Source organism: Notamacropus eugenii, chromosome 5 (assembly GCF_028372415.1).
Source record: "Notamacropus eugenii isolate mMacEug1 chromosome 5, mMacEug1.pri_v2, whole genome shotgun sequence".
Classification (NCBI taxonomy): Eukaryota; Metazoa; Chordata; class Mammalia; order Diprotodontia; family Macropodidae; genus Notamacropus; species Notamacropus eugenii.
In genome coordinates, this window is record NC_092876.1 from 440,971,594 (window position 1) to 440,991,451 (window position 19,858).

Sequence of the window (19,858 nt, forward strand, 5' to 3'; positions counted from 1 at the left end):
CTCTGTAAGAGTTTTTGTGTGGTAGAATTCCTACTGAGAAAATGAGAATCCTTGAAAAAATACATATGTATATATACATATATATATGTTAATACACACATATTTTAATATATGGATGTGATTTTCAAGCCTGTTACATTTAAGAATGTATTAAGTATGTTAAAAAAGTTATTTCTGCTATTAAGAGGGAAGTTTTAACTAAAAATGTCTTTGCTGTGTCAAGTATTCACAAAAGTATGTTTGTTGCTTATTGTATTTATGTATGTAATGAGGCCTGTTATTAATTCCTTAATGAAATCCCATCCTCTTTATGGGGAAAATGAATAGTCAATTAATGTAAAATGTAGAACTGTGTTCTAATGTGAATTTCTTAAACATGACAATTGGCCAAAGTTCTGATTCTGATTTTGTATAAGAATGGTAATCTAAAATTGTACCAAAATCAGTTTTGTAGGAGAGTGGACATCTGGATTTCTACAAGAAGACAAAGGGAAGAAGATGCTGAGATGCTGTGCTGAAGATAGCTTGAATGAGCATCCAGACCACAAAACTGCATCAGATGATGTTCCTCCCCAGACTGCTGAATGAGATGAAACTTCTTAAAGAACACTTTGTTGATGTGCCTTTACCTTCTGAGTCTCAGTATCTGTACTTATGAGAGGGAACTGCCCCTTTGGAATGTGTCAATGTGTCAGTCAAATTTGTTCCTTTCCTATATTCATATAAAGGGGAGATAGATGAAGGGAAGAATTCATAGGGGAAAGAAAGCGAGGAGGTATTGATTGGACTTAGGGGTGAAAATAGAAATTTCAATAAGGAGAAAAGGGGGGAGTTTGTGGGAAACAAGGAAGTTCTGTTTCCACAGTCAGAGCTGTGACCTAGTATGATCAGGTTAGAGGTCAGACTCTTGCGTGCAGGCTTGACGAGCTGTTTGAGGGAAAGCTTGTCACAGAGGAAAACATGAAGTCACATTGCCCAGGAATGCTGGGATGCAGAGTCCAAAGTTTGGAGCAGTATAAGAAGCTTCCATTAGTCTGAACAAGTTGTAGTCTTCCTGTAGCATTCCTGGAAAGCTACCTGTTCCTATTCAACATAGAAGGTACACTCTCCTCCTCAAGAGGGGGAAGTCAGCTTCAGCCAAAAGGTTTAGTTCCTCGAAACTCAATTTTCATAAATTTTCCTTGATACCTTTTTGTGTGTCAAGTTCATATCTAACACCTGTGAGAAAACTATACAAGTTAAATCTTCCTTGACTTTTGTTTTCTCATTGAAGAATGATGAACTTGGACCTAGGAATGAGAGTCCAAAAATTGTCATCAGAAAGTGGATACCAGAAGTAAAAGGAGAAAGAACCAGGTGGAGTTCTCTCTCTCCCTTTTTTTTTTTTTTTTGGTTTAGTAGCTTCTTATTTTCCCCATCATTTTCCTCAAACAAGTCTTCTGTGAGTGTTCTGACCCAGATGAATAGATGTACTGTTGTACACAAAATCTCTATAAGTTGTCCATTCTTTTTCTTCTCTATTGTTGCCAACTGTGTGTTACCTCAACTGTCTGGTTAAGTTAACCAGAAACTGTTGGTACTCACAGCAGTGCTCTGATCTGTTGACACTGATTCTTTGGGTAGTCATTTTGCTCTGGGGTCATGGCTTTTGATAAATCTACGATCAGTCCAGCAATCTGCACCACACATTTACTTCATTATTCTCACATCCTAACTGTCTCTTCATTGTCTATTTCACCATAGTCATTTCTGGAAAAGGACTTCTTTACCTTCCAAATATAAACCATTTTTATACCAAAGAAGTTACACATAAATACCAGTAATATTGATTTTATCTGACAGTTCATAAAACATTATCTTCTAGTGATCTCCATCTTCTCTGCTATCAGAAGTGATGCTTAAAAATATGTATATTTTTTTTCAATTTAAGGAATAAAACATGAATTTCCATAACACAGTATAATTTAAAAATATATGATTATACATGAAACTGCAAATCTACTGTGCACAACTCTCTATTTCTTTCAAAATACAATAAAATTATCGTGCATAAAAAGAAAGGCTGCTGTTGCTGGTTGTAAGAGAGAATGGAGTATCCTGACAATGTGGAACAATAATTGTTACATACTATAGAAATACTGAAGTGGAGATTTTCAAAGAGGATGTAAAGAGTTTTCTATGGATATAAATTCAATAAGAGGAAGAGATGACAGAAAAAGAAGATATTAATATTTGAATTCCTTTGCATGGAAATAATCTAAGACACACAAAATCAACAGATTATGGACTTTCTGGTAAAGTGACTAAAAAGTGCAGGATAAAATAGTATCTCTAATCTCCAAGAACTCTAAAGCAGCAACAAGAAGAAGCAACAAGAATTAGGAATTATGTGCCACAGGCAGAGCAATTAAAGCTGTATTTGCAAGATAAGAAAGCAAAAGCCCCAACTAGCTGAACCTTATGAATTAACAAGTGTAAATACATTAACCTAAAAAATGCTTAACTATCACAACCACCACCCTACTTCAACCAGTGTACTGATGAAGGTGCACAAATCAAGGTATTTGATTATACTCTGAGGTTTCCACAATAGGTTAATAGATTTCCATACTACTGTAGATATTCTGCTAGCACACCATGCTTTTCCTCTTTTTCCATCATTCAGTTGTAATGAACAGCTTACAATGACTCTGCTTAGCACATCAGAAGAGCAGTTAGCTATAGGAGGAAAGAATCAAATTTGTCACTGCATTAGAAAGCTAACAAAACTCCAAAGTTTCAGAGACTCTTTCCCAAATATCCATTCCATCCTTCCCAAATAACAAGATCCTGCTTCATCATAGCCAAAGAACTAAACAACAGATGGAATTGGGGTAGGGGACTGAATGGCTACACCAGGCAGGCCTGAAATAAACTGGATAACCTGAGGCCATTTCTGTTCACCCTCTAAGAAGTTTTTTCTAGAGACTGAAAGTGAGGAAAAATAAATTCCCCCAATGTGATCACAGTTTGAAACACCTTTGTGTATAGGTATGGTATAACCAACTTCAAAGATAAAATACAAAAAATGATTATAAGAACAATAATTACAAAAGAGAATGGGGGAAGCAAAGAGCAAGGGAAAGAGAGACAGAGAAAGAAATAGTTAGAAAGAGAGAAAGAGAGAGAGATTAAAAGTCTAAAATGTAATGAGGCAAATCAACATAGAAGATAGCAAAACAAAAGGGAAAGAAGAAAACATAAACATCTAAAAGATTACACACATGCCTAAAAAAATATCATCTGATTGGTTAGTTTGACCTGCCTTCCATTTTGTGAAGTGGTTGAGACCACTCAAACTTCATTCCTCTCCTAGATTTGCTTCTGACTTTCTGGATTTTGATTCCCATTCCCCAAAATCAGTATCCTCCTTTCCCTGCTTTCCAGTCCCATTTTGTATATTTCCCTCTTCAATTAAATTGTATGCTTCTTGAGCACAGCAACTGTTTCATTTTTCTTTTTCTTATATTTTTATCCATAGTATTCACCACAGCGCTTAACACATAGTAAATGTTTGGTCACTAACCTTAGTTAAAAGAATATTTAAAGACAGAAGAAATTAAAACAATACTTGAAAAAGCAAAGAATTCTGTAGAAATACAAGAGTTGTGGATACAATCCATGTGGAACTCATGATATATTTCCATCATGAAACCATAGCAGAAAGTTACAGAATGCCACAAAAGGAATAATCTTATATGAAATTAGAAGGGAACAGATAGGTGATTTTATGGCCCATATACCAGAAAAAAATTAGCAGAATTGAAAAACTTGCATCCACAGTGGAGGCTTTCCAAAGAAGCAGAATAGAAAACAACTAATTTGTAAATAGAAATATACTGAGGTGAAATAAAATCAGGAAAGACTAAAGCATTGCATACTAATTTCATTTATGAGAAAAAAACTCTTAAAAAACCCTCTTCCTCCATGTTTTCTAGGAATTCTAGCTGAATTAATGCCCATGCCTCCTGAGACTTTTCTGGTAAATATTTTGGATTCCTTGTCTTCTTCTAGGTTTACATCTTGGACACCACTGTCACCTTAATAGCTCTTTATAGTATTGTTCCTTTTTTGTCATTCTTCCAGAAAAATTCCTGACTTCAGACTTTGTGTTAGGACTGGGCCTTTTATATTTTTAAGGAAAATGTATGGACTGATTCTTTGGGGTCTTGAGTATTATACTATTCCAAAATGCCAAAGAAAGCTTCAGTTGGAGATCTACAAAGTTTTGGTGGTCCCAAAGTCATCTTATCCATGTCAAAGTATGATCCTTGCCTTGCAGGTATGACATCTACAACTTCCTGAACTAGTTAAAGTTTTATTTTTAGGTCACATCCTTTAAGTTCATCTGTTTTAAAATTCCTATTGATTCAGTCACTATCAATCAGCTGGAAAGCTCTACCGGTTCTTAGAGACTTCTAAGCTTCTGTTTGCCCTAGTTATATTTGCTCTGATTATCTATCCATACACTTTAGATGGGACTTAAAATTGAAACTGAAATGATGTTCTTTTCTTTGGGTCTAATTCATCTCTCTGTTGATTGCTTCTGAACTTATAACTAGCTCAGTATATATCCTAAAGCCCATGACAACTCCTCATCTTAGAATTGCACCTTTAGGTACAAGTACTTTATTCAATTTGCCTTGATTTGTGATCTGGTGCTGAGTAGTGAGTAATAATGCCAAAATTTGGCACTTGTTCCTCCATCTTAGACAAGTGCTATCTCTTTAATGTTGCATCTTGGACATCTTACATTGGTAGAGAGTGTCTCCTTGTATTAAAATACTTCAGGCAGCATTCTACTCTGAGAAAAGTTTACTTTATTGAAGGAAGAAAATTGTCTCTTTGCAAGAATTTTCTCCATACTATTCAAAAGTAACAAATGTTTCATAAAGAATGTAGAGGCCTGCATCTCCATCTCTCCCTTTTCAGCTTGTTTCTAAATATAACATGAAAGCAGTGTCCTCAGGTCTTTGCAAATCATTATTACTAAATCTAGATTCATTTCTCACAAAATTATTTTAATGTTACTTAATGAAATAACAGTTGGCAGTTCTCACGTATGAGAGGTATTTCTGTTTACCCAGGTTCTGGATAATGGACAATGTTTTCATGCCTTCCCAGTCACCAATGGAGTGAAACAGCTCTGAGTTCTTTCTCCCATGCTTTTTAGCATGATGTTTTCAGTCATATTGACAAATGCTTTCAATGAGGATGAACATGCCATCAAGGTCAACTACCATACTGATGATAAGTTGTTCAATGTGAAAAGGTTACAAGCCAAGACCAAAGTATAGGGAGTGTTGGTGCATGATTTTCTGTTTGTGGATGGTTGTGCACTCATAGCAGCCTCTGAAGCTGAGCTGAAAGTATGGATCAATTCTCTGTTGCCTGTGCTAATTTTGACCTAATACTTAACACCAAGAAAACACAGGTGCTCCATCAGTCACCACCGCACCATCCATACATGGAACCATCAATAACAACAAATGGAGTTTTGAATGCTGTGAATAAGGTCACTTACCTTGGTAGTGTACTTTACAGGGATGTACACATTGACAATCAGGTTGATACACACATTGCCAGAGCTAGCGAAGTGTTTGGGAGGCTCTGAAGAAAAGCTTGGGAGAGAAGAGGTATTAGATTGACTATGAAAGTTAAGGTCTACAGAGCCATCGTTCTGACTTCATTGTTATATGCTTGTGAAACATGGACAGTTTACCAGCATCATGCCAGGAAACTTAATCGCTTCCATTTGAACTGTCTTAGGAAGATTCTGAGGATCACCTGTCAGGATAAGGTACCAGACACTGAAGTCTTTGCTCAAGATTAACTGTCAAGTATTCAAACTATGCTTCAGAGAGCACAGCTCTGTTAGGCTGCCCACATTGTTCGAGTGAAAATTGTGTGCTTGCCCAAAACGTTATTATATGGAGAACTTGCATGGGGAAGCTGATCACATGGTGGCCAGAAGAAGAGATACAAGGGCAGTCTTAAAGTCTCTCTCAAGAACTTTGGATTTGATGGTGCAACATGGGAGACTCTGGCACAGAACTGTTCAGCATGGCGTGCCCACATCAGTAAATGCAGGATGTACAAATTCAGGATATCCAACACAAATATTCACTCAGACTATCTGTGCCCAACCTGTGGTAGAGCATTCTGAGCTTGTATTGAGGTTGATTAGCCACAGTTGGACACACTGAAATTTCACTTTATCATGGTGATGTCATTTTGGTCCTTTTTGAAGACTAAGGACAACAACCAACTATCTCATAATCTTCACAAAACAGAGCACCTGACTTTAGCACCCTATTGTAGGTATTATGGTTTGTCAATAGTTCTCTTCAAGTGTGGCTTCCACAGTTATGCATGAAATTTTAGATATGATATGATAGGTGTCACATCTTGTCTAGAGGCAGTCACTTGCTTTGTTGTGGACTATGCAGCCTAATGTTTCATTGAAATTTTGACTAATGTATTAGTTTCATTCTATTGTGTCTAAACATTAAACTTTCTACATGGATCTCCATTAAGTCAGGTATCGTCCACGTTGTACTTATTTATTTTCCTTTAAAAAAATCAGAATTTAGAATTGTCTTTAAAAGTTTTTTTGGTAGAAGATGGTGGAGTAGAAGGATGGACCTGATCTAACTCTCCCTCCAAAGCCCATGAAATACTGTAAAACTGTCTCTAAACAAATTCTAGAGCAGTACAAGCCACACAATGACAGAGTGAAACAGATTGACACTCCAAGACAGCCTGGAAGGATGAAAAGGAAAGGTCTATCACTCAGAGTGGAGCACAGCCCAACCTGAGATATGCAACATGGACAGGACTGGAACAAGCATCAGGACATGGAATCACAGATAGCAGCAGTGTTTCCCAGATTTGTCAACCCACAAATGTGAAAGATAGCTTCAAATGTTGGAAAGAAAGCTCTTTCACCTGAGTGAGAAGGGAACGATGTCCAGCCCCACCCCTGGTCCCAGGGCAGCCATAGTCACTGAGGCAGCAGGTCCACTTTTGGAGCCCTCAGCCTAAAGACTCTAGGGAAATTGAGCAGATAGCTGGATCTCAGTCCTGAGTGGTGGTCCTGGGGTGAAGAGGAGCACTGGCATGGTAGAGCTGGTGCTGGCTCTGGAGAGGGAAGCCTACTCACAGTTCCAAGGTAGAAAAGAGTGTTTGTGGCTGCTCACAGACCAGAGTGCAGACCAGGAGAAGAGTAAATTCATCTCTCTTGATTGTGTCACCATGAAGGAACTGAGAACTTACAAGTCTGTACAGATATTTCAGAGAACAGGTGCACAAAACCTCTGGAGCCTTGGGTAGTATACCCTCTACTTGACAAAAGAGTCAAAAGTCAAGTAACTGGCTGGGAAAATGACAAAATAGGGGAAAATAAGACTTATTTTCTTGATGAAAAGGTATTTTCTTCCATCGTTTTGGATGAAGAAAAAAGCATATCATTAGAGGAAGACATAAGAGTCAAGACTTCTACAATCAAAGCCTCAAAAAATATATTCAATGGTCTCAGGCCATGGAAAAGCTCAAAAAGGATTTTGAAAATCAAACAAGAGAGGTAGAGGAAAAATTGGGAAGAGAAATGAGAGTGATGCAAGAAAATCATGAAAAGTGAGTCAACAGCTTGCTGAAGGAGACCCAAAAAATGTTGAAGAAAACAACACCTTTAAAAATAGACTAACTCAAATGTCAAAAGAGGTCCTAAAAGCCACTGAGAAGAAGAACACTTTAAAAAGCAGAACTGGCTAAATTGAAAAGGAGGTTGAAAAGCTCAGTAAAGAAAATAAATTTTTACAAGTTAGAATGGAACAAATGGAAGCTAATGACTTTATGAAAAGCAAGAAATTAAACCAGCTCTGAATTCTTGGTATGAATCCTACCTGATCATAATGTACTATTCTTATGATAAGATGCTGTATTCTTTTTTCTAAAATATTTTTTAAAATTTTTGTATCTATATTCATTAGAGAAATTGGTTTTCTTTCTCTGTTTTGTCTCTTCCTGTTTAGGTATTAAAATCATATTTGTATCATAAAAAGAATTTTGGAGGATTCCTTCCTCAATTTTCAAAAATAGTCTATATAGTATTGGAATTAACTATTCTTTAAATGTTTGATAGAATTCACTTGTAAACTCATATGTCGCTGGAGATTTTTTCCTAGGGAGTTCATTGATGCCTTGTTAAATTTCTTTTTCTGAGATGGGGTTGTTTAAGTATTCAACTTCCTCTGTTAATCTGGACAATTTGTATTTTATAAAATACTCATCCATCTCATTTAGATTGTTGAATTTATGGGCATAAAGTTGGACAAAATAATTTCTAATTACTGTTTTAATTTCCTTCTCATTGGAGGTGAGTTCACCCCTTTCATTTTTGATATCAGTAATTTGATTTTTTTCCTTATTTTTTTAATCAAATTGACCAAAGGTTTATCAATTTTAATAATTTTTTCATAAAACCAACTTTTGGTTTCATTTATTAATTTTATTAATTAATCAATTAATTAATTAATTAATTTCAATTTTATTAATCTCTCCTTTGGTTTTCAGTATTTCTAAGATTTTAGGAAAATGAATAAAGCATCTTATCATGAGAATGATACATTATGACCAGGTAGGATTCATACAGGAATACAGGGCTGGTTGAATATTAGGAAAACTATTAGCATTATTGATCATATCAACAACAAAACTAACAAAAACCACATGATTATCTCAATAGATTCAGAAAAAGCTTTCCACAAAATGCAATACCCATTCCTATTAAAAACACTGGAGAACATAGGAATAAAGGAAATTTTCCATAAAATAATAAGCAGCATCTACCTAAAACCATCAGCAACCACTATATGCAATGGAGATAAGCTAGATGCATTTCCAATAAGATCAGGGGTGAAACAAGGATGTCCATTATCAGCACTATTATTCAATATGGTACTAGAAATGTTAGCTGTAGCAATTAGACAAGATAAAGAAATTGATGGAATAAGAATAGGTAAAGAAAAAACTAAGTTATCACTCTTTGCAGATGATATGATGATATTCTTAGAGAATCCCAGAGATTCAAGTAAAAAACTACTTGCAATAATAAATAACTTTGATAAAGTTGCAGGTTACAAAATAAAGCCACATAAATCTTCTGCGTTCCTATATATTAATAACAAAGTCCAACAGCAAGAGATAGAAAGAGAAATCCCATTTAATGCTAGGGTAGACACTATAAAATATTTGGGAGCTTACCTGCTAAAACAAACCCAGGGACTACTTGAACACAATTACAAGACACTTTTTGCACAAATAAAGTCAGATCTAAGTAAATGGAAAAACATCAGTTGCTCATGGGTAGGCCGAACCAATAAAATAAAAATGACACTTCTACCTAACTTAATTTACTTATTTAGTGCCATACCAATTAAACTATCAGATAATTATTTGCTAGAGCTGGATAAAATAATATCAAAATTCATCTGGAAGAACAAAAGGTCCAGAATATCAAAAGGATGAATGAAAAGAAATGCTAGGGAAGGTGGCCTAGCCATACCGGATCTTAAATTGTAATATAAAGCAGCAATTATCAAAACCATTTGGTACTGGCTAAGAAACAGAAGGGTAGACAAATGGAATATGCTAAGTACTCAAGACACAATAGGCAATGAATATAGCAATCTACTTTTTGATAAACCCAAAGACCCCAGCTTCTGGGATAAGAATTCACTGTTCACCAAAATTTCTGGGAAAACTAGATAACATTGTGGTGGAAACTAGGCATAGACCCATGCCTGACACCCTACTCAAGAATAAAGTCCAAATAGGTACATGAGCTAGGTATAAAGACTGATATCATGGACAAACTGGAGGAGCAAGGGATAGTGGATTTATCAGATTTATGGAGAAAGGAAGAATTTTTGACTAAAGAAGAGATAGAAAGCATTATGAAGAGCAAGATGGATAATGTTGGTTACATTAACTGAAAAGTTTTTGCACCACCCAACCCAATGCAAACAAAATTAGGAGGGATGTAGTGTATTGGGAAAAAAAAATTTTACAGCTCTTCTTGGAGATAAAGGCCTCATTTCTAGAATATATAGAGAACTGAGTCAAATGTACAACAATACAAGTCATTCCCCAATTGATAAATGGTCAAAGGATATGAACAGGCAATTTTCAGAGGAAGAAATTAAAGATATCTATAATCATATGAAAAAATATTCTAAATCACTTTTGACTAGAGAGATGAGAATCAAAACAACTCTGAGGTAGCACATCACACTAATCAAACTGTACAAAAATATTTATAGCAGCATTCTTTGTAGTTGCCAAACATTGGAAATCAAGGGGATGTCCATCGATTGGGGAATGGCTGAATAAATTATGGTATATGAATGTATTCTATTGCTCTATAAGAAATGATGAACGAGAAGACTTCAGAGAGGCCTGGAAAGACTTATATGATCTGATGCTGAGCGAAAGGAGCAGAGGAGAACTTTGTGCACAGCAATGACCACAGTGTGCGAGAGTTTTTGTTTTTGTTCTTGTTTTTTTTCTGGTAGAGTTGGATCTTCATAGCAATACAAGGACATTAAAAAAAAAAATTCCCAATGGTCTTCTAAGGTAAAATGCCCTCTACATTCACAGAAAGAACTATGGAATTCAATTGCAGAATGTAGCAGATCATTTGCATGTGTGTGTGTGTGTGCTGTGTATTATGTTTTGGTTTGTTATGTGATTTCTTCCATTTATTTTAGTTCTTCTACACAGCATGGCTATAATGAAAATGTATTCAGTAGGAACACATGTGTAGATACTATATAAAATTGCATGCTGTCTTGGGGAGGGATAGGGGTGGAAGGGGGATAGGTAGAGGGAAAAAATCTAAGTTTTATGGAAGAGACTGCAGAGCATTAGAAATAAATAAAATGAATATATTAATAAAACAAGAATTTATAAAATAAAACCAAAAGAGTGAAAAAAATAGAAGACAATGTGAAATATCTCATTGGAAAAACAATTGACCTGGAAAATAGATGCAAGAGAGATAATTTTTAAATGATTGGTCTACCTGAAAGTCATGATCAAAAAAGAGCCTAGACATCATTTTCCAAGAAATTATCAAGGAAATTTGCCTGGACGTTCTAGAACCAGGGGGCAGAATAAAAATGGAAAGAATTCACCAGTCACCTCCTGAAAGAGATCCCCAAAGGAAAAACTCCTAAGAATATTGTAGTCAAATTCTAGAGTTCCCAGGTCAAGGAGAAAATATTGCAAGCAGCCAGAAAGAAGCAATTCAAACACTACAGAAATACAACCGGGATAACACAGGATTTAGCAGCTTCTACATTAAGTGATTGAAGAGCTTGGAATAGGATATTCCAGAGGTCAAAGAAGATAAGATTAAATTCAACAATCACCCACTCAGTAAAACTGAGCATAATACTTCAGAAGCAAAAATGGAATTTCAATGAAATAGAGGGCTTCCAAGCATTCATGATGAAAAGACCAGAGCTGAATAGAAAATCTGACTTTCAGATATAAGAATCAAGAGAAACATGAAAGGTTAAGCAGGAAAGAGAATCCTTAAGGAACTCACTAATGTTGAACTGTTTACATTCCAACATGGAAAGATATTATTAGTAACTCATGAGGCCTTTTTCAGTATTTGGGTAGTTAGAGAGAATATATGTATATGTATAAGTATATGTATGTGTATGTGTATGTGTGCATATATGCATATACAAATATATAGGTGTGTATGGATTTGTATGTATGTGTATATTATATATGCATAGGTATGTATATGTACATGGGTGTATGTGTGTACATATGTATATGTATGCCTATGCATTAATATGCATATGTGTATATATTTTACATATAGAGATACATGTAGATATGTATAGATATAAATACAGATATAGATACATAGACAGAGGGCACAGGGTGACCTGATTATGAAGGGAGAATACCTAAGAAAAATTAAATTTATTCTTGATTGGAAAGTACTAGGAGTAAGAGAAAGGGAGAGGTTGAATGTAGCAAATCATCTTACATAAAAGAGAGAAGAAAGAGCTTTTGTAATGGAGGGGAAGAAGGGGGAAATGAAAGGGAATAAGTGAGCCTTATTTGAAAGGGATTTGGCTTAAAGAGGAATAACACACACTCAATTAGATATAGAAATCTATTTTACCCTGCAGGAAGGCAAGAGGGAAGGGGACAGGAGAGGGAAGATAATAGAAGGGACAGCAAATTGGGGAAAAGGATAATCAGAAGCAGAACCTATTGTGGGAGGACAGGTGAAGGGAAAGAATGGAATAAATGAAGCACAGGATAGAGGGAAATATGGTTAGTCTATTATAATGTAACTCTTATGGAAGTATTTTGCATTGTTACACATGTAATATGTGCATGTGTGTATATACACATATGAATATGTAGGTGTATATGGGTATGTATGTGTGTATTATATATGTAGGTATGTATATGTACGTGTGTGTACATATGTGTATACATGTATGTGTATATTTCATATAGAGAGATACATATAGATATGTATAGATATAGACATGTATTGAATTGCTTATTTTCTCAATGAGTTTGGTGGGGAGGGAGGGAGAGAATATGGAACTCATGCTTTAAAATGAATGTTAAAAAATTCTTTTAGTCTGCAAATGGAAATTAAGATATACAGGCAATGGAGTATAGAAATCTATATTGAGTTACAGGAAAATAGAGGGAAATGGGGATGGAAGAAGCATGGGTAAAAGGAGGACAGACTGAAGGAAGGGGTGGATGGGGTGCATACTGTCCTGGGGTGGGGGATGGGGAGAGAGAGAGAAAATTTTGAATTCAAATTCCTGTGAATGTGAATATTGAGAACTGAAAAATAAATAAATTATATATTTTTGAAAAAATAAATGAAGAGCAAAAAAAAGCTTGTTGGTAGAAAGTATGAAAAATAGAGGATAATGCCAATTGTTTAGAAAGGAACTTTCTAAATTGTAAATTTCTCTAAGTTGTGTAAGGTCATTTATTAGCTCAGTCAGTTACCATTGTTATGTCTTAATTTTTACTATTTCAGTATTATATCTCATCTCTGACTTTTGCTTATGAAATGACTGTAAGTGGAAGAATCAATTTATTACAACTGGATCCATTTGTAGGTTGGCATCCAGTGCATAGATTATGGGTGTATTTTAAGCAGTGTGAGCAATATACGTTTAAATCATCATTAGCTAATTCCTTATTGCTAATTGCACACATCATTGGAAACAGTTGGACTAAAAAATTCTATGTATTACACCATTTGTTTCACTTTTGTAAATCTCGGGTTTTCATGACCCCAGGGTTTGTTAAATTATTTCCTTTATTAGCAACACCACATTTCAAGTAACATGCAAGGGTCTCAATCATTTTGGAAAGATGCTCAGTTCAGTCTCTTAGGTTATTAATGGGTAATTTTCCTGGGCAATTTCTCTTTTTTTTCTTATTAATATACAACTCTTCTTATTTTTTCATAGAAATTAAAACAGAAAATATATTATTTTCTTCAGCTAATGACTCTTACATGCAATTCCAATAGATCATAAACTTCCTAACAATGAAATTCTGAGAATACAAAAGGAAACAAATCTCATGGGGAGGAAAAATGATTTTTTGTGGATAAGACATGGATGCGTTGGAAACTTATCAACCAATTTAGATTTTAAAAAGAAATGCTAAAGGGAAATAATAATAAGATTAAGTCATGGCCTCAAAAACTAGTGCTAACAATACTGCAGCTCAGGTGGGGGCTGAGCCAGGTATGCAAAAATGAAGACAACACAAGATTATTTGTTCATTTTTTAAATTTGAAGTTTGAAGGAAAGATTAAAAGCAAAGAAAGGACAGAACTTTTACTTAGCATGAAGAGGGCATTAATAACTAACAAAAGAAAATGAAAAGGGGATCAATTTCTATTTTGCTTCTATTTTTTTCCTGAGGATAATAGCATTTGCACTATACAAAAATGACATATATAATAATACATCAGAGAAGTTAAGAAATAATACAAAATGCCTAATTGCCTTTGAAAAATTCAAATCATCTGACCCAGATCTATATACTCAAGTAGGCAGATAGATAAATAAAGTATTGATTAATCATTTTTTTCCATTTTGAATACTGTGTTAAATGCTGAAGAAATACACAAAAGTTATCAAGATAACTTTGGTCCTAAAGGAACTTATATTCTATTAGTGAGAGAGGGATATATAAAGGATTACTTAAAAGTCTAATAGATTTGATTTCTGAGCCACTTTAATATCTAAAAAACCAAGTAAAATGGGAAAAGAAACACAAATTAGAGAAGGAAAAAACGTTGAAATTCTTTAATAATGAAGAAAAAGTATAAATTATTTTTAGAGCAAAACTTTTAAAGCAAAACTGTCAAGACTCTGATGTAGATTTCTAGGATAATCCTCGGACAGATCATTTACGAATGTTTTGTGAACATGCATGAATGAATGCATACAAAAGGTATTCTTTAATTGCTCACTCTATGTTCTTAACTGGATAGGGATAAAAGTAGAAAAAGTGAGACAGTTTGCTCTCAAAGAGTTTACACAACCAGAACTGTTTTCATAAAATTAAATTCTGTTGTACACCAAATGCAAATGCCCTGACATCTTAATGCAACAATGGTGAAGTCATGGTAAGGCCCAGGAATTAGTTTACATGAGAAAATCAGATGGCAATGCCTGTGGACTACAGGACATAGAGGTAGAGAGCATGGTAAAGCCTAGAGGACTTTAGCAGGCAGTGGAAATGTAGCTGGGTAGCTAGATGGTGCAATGGATAGAGTGCTGAGTCTGGAATCAAGGAGACTCATCTTCATGTGTTGAAAGCTGGCCTCCGACAGCTTTCAACTGACCCCGAGCAAGTCACTTAACCCTGTTTGCATCAGCTTTCTCATTTGTAAAATGTACTTGAAGGAATAAATGGCAAAACACTCCAGTATTGCTGCCAAGAAAACCACAAAAGGGGTCACACAGAGTTTGAGATGACAAAAGCAATTAAACAACAAGGAAACATAAATATCTCACATGGTCTTCCATATCATCAAAAGAAATCAACTTACCGACTTCCATATCGTTCAAGCTTTAGATAAGTGAAATGGTGAAAGAAGGAAAAGATGATGTTAGAAGCTAGACTAGCAAATTAAAAATAGAGTGAAGGGAGAGGAAGATACCTATTGTAGATGACCCTCTGAAGAAGCTAAGCCATAAAATGCAGGAGACATATGGAAAGATAATCATGAGATATGGAAGCCTCAAGTACGGTTATTTTGAGGATGGAGAAGACATGAAGCACAAGCAAAGGCAATAAAGAAGCTGTCAGTAGACAGGGAGAGATTGAAGATAAATGAGGGTTGACAGAGGGGGCAAACTTCAAGAGAAGATGGAAGAGAATGGGATTGTTTGTGAAGGCAGAGGGTTTTGCCTTGGCAAGGAGAAAAGTCATCCCTTCATCTGAGCCAGAGGTGAACAAGGAGACATTGGCAGAAGGCATCTGAACAGTATGAGAAGAGGCATAGGATAAAAGAGGGGACTCTTAGCAAATGTCTTTTTTTTTTTTTTTGTACTAAAACATTAGGCAAGGTGGATCCAAGGTTATGATATGGCAGAACACAATTGGCAATATGATAAAGGAGCAAGGAAATCAAGAAAAGCAGTGTAGAGGTAAACTGTTCAGCAAGGGAAAGAAGAATGTAGTTAGTTCAGGGGTAACAGCCTAGGAGATAAATGAAGAATTAAGGGACTGGAGATCACAGTGCATAGGAAGATCAGAGTTTGATATTGGAAAGGAGAGGGAGTGGTGGAAAGTCAATAAACTGTCATCAGGAAAGAGAATTTCAGTGTTCATGAACATGGAGGTAGAATATTTGTAAGTGATAGCAAGTAACAGTGAGGATCATCTTTATCTGTGGCTGAGGTGGAGTGGAGAAATGGAAATAGAAAATGGAAAATGGAAAAGTTGAACAGCTCAGTTGTTAGGGTGTTTAAGGAAGTGTAATTTGCTGTTGCTGTACAGATATTTCAGTTATGTCTGACTCTTCCTGACCACATTTAAGGTATTCTTGGCCAAACATACTGGAAAGGCAAACAGGGTTAGGTGACTTACCCAGGGTCACACAGCTAATACCTATCTGAGACCAAATTTGAAATCAGGAAAATGAGTCTTCCTGATTTCAGACCCAGTACACCATCCTATCTAGCTGCCCAAGGGAATGTACATTAGAAGGAAAGCATGTCATCTTTCTTTAGTTCAGGGATAGGCATCCTGCGGCCTTGAGGCCACATGTGGCCCTTTAAGTCCTCAAGTTCAGCAGTCTGATTGAATTCAAACTTCACAGAACAAATACTTTTATTAAAGATTACTGTGTGTTATATATAATAAATATAATAATATACTAATATCATATATGATATAAAGTAATATTATATAATAATATATTCTTATTAATCACCTTAATAAAAGGGATTTTTTTCTGTGAAGTTTGGATTCAGCCAAAGGGCCTCACTTGAGGAACTAAAGGGCCACATATGACCACAGGTTCCCCACTCATGGTTTAGTCCCTTGCTCACTTGCATTTGACTTTTTTTTTTTATTCCTATGTGTGTATTTCAGTGTTTCTAATGAGTTGTGGTCTTTTCCTTAAGAATCTTTTGAAGTTCATTCATTAAATATCCATTTCCCTCAGTCTTCTGAGTAAATTATTCAACTGCAAATTTACATTGCCATTTGAATATAATATTCTAAACTCTGCACTCTTTTGTAGAGGTGTCCACTACATAATGTTTCATCACGACTATGAGTTCTCAGTATTTAAATTTTTTCTTTTTATCTTTTTGTGTTTTTTTCCTAGTATTTTTTCTTTGAACTATAATTTCATTATTTAGGCTAACCTGTTTCTCAGAATTTTCATTTTAGAGTTTCTTTCAGGAGGTGACTAGTGACTTCATTTGAATTTTGATTTCTGGTTAGAAGAGGTGTGGGCAGTTATCTTTTATGATACATAATTACTTAGAAATTTTAAAAATATATGGCTTTTAGGTGGCTTGTGATTTTTAGGTATCTCTCCTTAATTTTTATTCCAGGTCATTTTTTCAAAAGAGATCTCTTATATTTTCTTCTATTTTTCAACCTTTTGACTTAATTTAAATATTTCTTTTTGTCTTGGAATCATTAAATTTTATTTCGTTCATTCTTACCTTCAAAAAGTCTGTTTCTTGCTAAAGATTTTGTTACTTGTGACAACCTGATGCTTCTTTTTCCCAAGTCTTTTGTCCACATCTCTCATTTCTTTTCTAATTCCTTCCTCTATCTCTCCCATTGTATTTATTTAATGCCCAGTCTATACTATTAGAAATATAGAATGAATGTGGGAAGTTATGTAGTTGAAATTCTTCAATTTTGCAAGTTTGTCAAGGTTAAGTGACTTGTCAAAATACATATAGATAGAAAAAAGGAAGATTTTTATAAAAACCAGTATTTTCTGACTTCAGATCCCTCGTTGTTTCCACTGTACTTCACTGCTTGAAAAGAAATGAAATATAAACACAGTACACTGATCCCTACAGATAAATACATCAGAAAAGTAATAAAGAGATAAGTCCATGAAGGAAGTTTTCAAGAAATTACAAAAAACATGGCCGACTTCTCCTAGTCCCTGTTGTTTACCTGAAACCAAATCTCTCTGGGAGCAACCAAAACTTTCTAAAGTCTTCAGAGTTATAAATAGCTTAATTAACTACCAGAAATATCCATGACTCTTCCCATTCCTTAAGTCACCTTGTTGCACAATGCCAAGGAACAGAAATAGTGGTGTCATGCAACAATCCATTTTCAGCTCGCTCATGTTTCTCTTACCTAAGGGTTTAATAAGCTGGTCGCTACACAGTCTGCCATTTTCCTCAATCAGGAAGCTAACAGTATCATCTTCTGTCATCCATTTTATGTTTCTTGAAGGAAATGACTGCTATGTATTTGTCATTGATTTAAAAAATATGTTAAACCACATCTCAGCTGCTCTGCACCTTGTAAAAATTATGCTTCTTTCAATGATCATATTTTGCCTTTCTAATTACTTAACTTGTTAATGATATCTTTTAGAACTTTGACCAGAATCAGTCAAGTTGAAAAGTCTACAATTTGCAATAATATTTTGCAATAATATATGTAATTGTGTGTATTTTCACCTTTTTTTTTTTGAAAAAAGAAACAGATTTTCTCTTCTCTAGTTCTTGGATAGTTTTCCTCTTCTCTCTGATCCTTCAAAGATATTAACTAAGTTGCCACATTGTTCATTACTTTTGCTATTCTGGAATGCATTTGCCTGGATTAAGTGATATAAATTATCATTGATTACAGCTAGGTTTTCTCTTGCTAAGCTCTCACTTATCTAGACTTTTTATTATTTGTTAAGCATTTTCTTTCTCTTTTCCATTTTGATAGTAACATAAATACCTAAGGTAGAGTGCAATATTTGTCAAGTATATAAAAGAATCAGAGCCATGATGGGAAAATAACTGGTTATATTTCTTTTCCTAGTTAGAAATCTCCTCCAAAATGTTGTACTCAATATTCATTCTTTTCAACCTTCCCTTAAGACAGGCTATCATAGTTAAAATATAAGCCTTAAGTGCCTACAAGTCTTATACCAATATGAAGTCTATTCAGTGTTGTGATTATGTTGTTCAAGGTATGGTATCTTAAATTATTTTTCCCATCAACACTCCCTCAGAAGGAGGTGTCACTCTCAATGATTTGCCTGCTGTTTCATGGAGGCAATTACAAATCACATCAGCCCAAGATCACAAGCAATCTTCCATTGTGACCAATATTTTGAGTATGGCTGTATCAAAGGATAATTTCTCATTTCCTAACTTTACTCTGGGAAATAGACATGCTTGACTTTGCAGAAGGAATCACTTCCTGAGCTTTTAGTATAGGCAGGAACTCTCAATAATTTTCATCTAAAATATTCAGGTGAATCTAATCAAAATTAGATATCATTTTCTATGTTAATTATCAAGAAATCTTTTTTATTTGGTTAAAAAAATCCTCATTTCTCAGTTTAGGAAATCAACTTTGTCCTATATTTTCTACACTGCTAAGTAAAATAACAAGAGGCAGAAGAGTACAGGCAGATAATGTGATCACTTGGCATGTCTGTAGCTTAAGAAATAATAAATGCATCATATGGATTTGAGGAAATTATAATTTCCAATTACTTTTTCCCCCTTATTGTCTATGGAAGCTGAATCCGCTTATTTTCCCTTTTTCCCATCCTATAAGAAATGAATGGTAACATATTACCCTGCCTAGGTCTAAATAAACAAGATTCTTTTCTCATTGATCTCTTATTTCTTCATTTATCCCCTATCTTAAATATCACCATCAAAACTTCCACTTATCTACACCAAGTGGAGCCTTCTCAGGCAATGATCAAGGGAAGCAGCCAAATGAGGGAAAAAATATCTTTACATCAAACTTCTCTGGAAAGTGTTTGGTCACATGCATTTTGGTCATTTTTGAAAAGAAGCAATAACATCATGAAGTAATATTTTGACTATGCATACACACAGACACACACATATGTGTGTGTATGTTGTGTATTATATGTGTGTATTACATTCAATTGAGGCAGAGTTGCACAAAGATGTCAGTTTCACTCTCTCTTCCAAGGTCACTGAAGTCCAGTGGCAAGACAAAAGTTAAGACAACTGGAAACGTCCTGAAATGCAGTAAATTCCATTGG